Here is a 2,198-nt window from a genome sequence, read left to right as displayed (position 1 = left end):
GTCCGAGATAGAAATGGAGAGGTCTAGGAAGGGGAGGGAGGAGTCTGAGATGGTCCAGGTAAATTTGAGGTCGGGGTGGAAGGTGTTAGTAAAGTGGATGAACTGTTCAACCTCCTCGTGGGAGCACGAGGTAGCGTCGATACAGTCTTCGATGTAGATGGAGGAAAAGGTGGGGGGTGGTGCCAGTCTAGCTGCGGAAGATGGACTGTTCCACATATCCGACGAAGAGGCAGGCATAGCTGGGGCCCATGCGGGTACCCATGGCTACTCCTTTGGTTTGGAGGAAGTGGGAGGATTGGAAAGAGAAGTTGTTCAGAGTGAGGACCAGTTCAGTCAGTCAGTCGAAGGGGGGTGTCAGTGGAAGGGTATTGGTTGGGTCGGTGGAAAGGAAGAAGCTTATTCAGGGCTTATGCCCGAAATGTCGATTCTCCTGTTCCCTGGATGCTGCCTGACCTGCTGCGCTTTTCCAGCAACACATTTTCAGCTCTGATCTCCAGCATCTGCAGTCCTCACTTTCTCCCCAGTGAAAAACATTACTTCAGGTTACAATGGGATCTTGATCAGTTGCGCCAATGGGCCCAGGAGTAGCAGATGGAGTTTAATTTAGATAAATATGAGGTGCTGCATTTTGGAAAGGCAAATCAGGGCAGGAATTATACACTTAATGATAAGGTCCTGGGGAGTGTTGCTGAACAAAGAGACCTTGGAATGCAGATTCATAATTCCTTGAAAGTGGAATCGCAGGTAGACAGGATAATGAAGAAGGCATTTGATATGCTTTCCTTTATTGGTCAGTGCGTTGAGTATAGGAGTTGGGAGGTCATGTTGTGGCAGTACAGAACATTGGTTAGCCCACTTTTGGAATACTGTGTGCAATTCTGGTCTCCTTGATGTAGGAAACATGCTGTGAGACTTGAAAGGGTTCAGAAAAGATTTACAAGGATGTTGCCATGGTTGGAGGGTTTCAGCTATAGGGAGAGGCTGAATAGGCTGGGGCTAATTTCCCTGGAACATCAGAAGCTGAGGACTATCCTTAGGAAGGTTAATAAAATCATGAGGGGCATGGATAAGTTTAATAGACAAGGTCTTTTCCCTGGGGTGGGGGAGTCCAAAACTAAAGGGTATAGGTTTAGGGTGAGAGGGGAAAGATTTAAAAGGGACCTAAAGAACAACTTTTTCATGCAGACGGTGGTGGAATGAGCTGCCAGAGGAAGTGGTGGAGGCTGGTACAATTGCAACATTTAAGAGGCATCTGGACGTGTGTATACATAGGGAGGGCTTAGAAGGATATGTGCCAAGTTGGCAAATGGGACTAGATTAGGTTGGGATATCCGGTTGGCATGGACGGGTTGGACCAAAGGCTCTGTTTCCCTGCTGTACATCTCTATGACTCTATGTCAAGTATCTGATATTTTTCATTGTCCCTGCATTTTTCCATCTTCCTCACCATTGTTCTTACCATACTGGAGAAGGGAAAAACTGAAATTGACAGTATAATCAGCTGACGATCTCTCTGCTCCTTTTGGCAGGAACCATGAGGCTTCACTCCACATCTCCTTTTATTTATCTGGAATCCTGTAAATTCATCATCCTCAAATACTTCCAATTCCTTTTTGAAATTATTTTTAGAGTCAGTTTTAACCATCTTTTCAGGTAAAGAGTTCCAGATCTGGACAATTCTGAGTAACATTGAGAATTTCAACTCTTTGAGAAATGGGTCTGGGAGAGCGTGGGGACAAGCATTGATAAATCAAGTCATGAGGTTGTCTCTGTGAATGTTTTATCTTTCTTCGAGAGTGAATTTCTTGTGGAATAGCATTTGAGTTCAGCCTAAATTGGGCTAACCCTCAAGAAGACATTAGATACATTTTGATAAAACCATAATATCATGGCAGAAAAAAGATGCCATTTGGAGTATTAACCGTGAGGATTCAGGTCCCTTTAAAGAACGGGCTGTTCTTTCAAGGATTAGGGAGGATTTTTGACAGGAACTTTTTGTTTTTGTTGCCCTTTACACATTGTAGTGAGAGGTGGAAAGGCAGGGATGTAAAATTCATTTGTTAAAACGTGGGATGATGCACCTGGCTTGATGTTCCCTTGATATCTTAAGCATTGAATGGCATATTAACAGAATATTTGAACTGTGCCTTGAATGGTTATTTATCTGGGCCTGCTCTTGCTGTGGACACTTGAAAATA

The sequence above is a fragment of the Chiloscyllium plagiosum genome, chromosome 6, assembly GCF_004010195.1.
Source record: "Chiloscyllium plagiosum isolate BGI_BamShark_2017 chromosome 6, ASM401019v2, whole genome shotgun sequence".
NCBI classification, from domain to species: Eukaryota; Metazoa; Chordata; class Chondrichthyes; order Orectolobiformes; family Hemiscylliidae; genus Chiloscyllium; species Chiloscyllium plagiosum.
Note: the sequence above shows the minus strand (reverse complement) of the source record.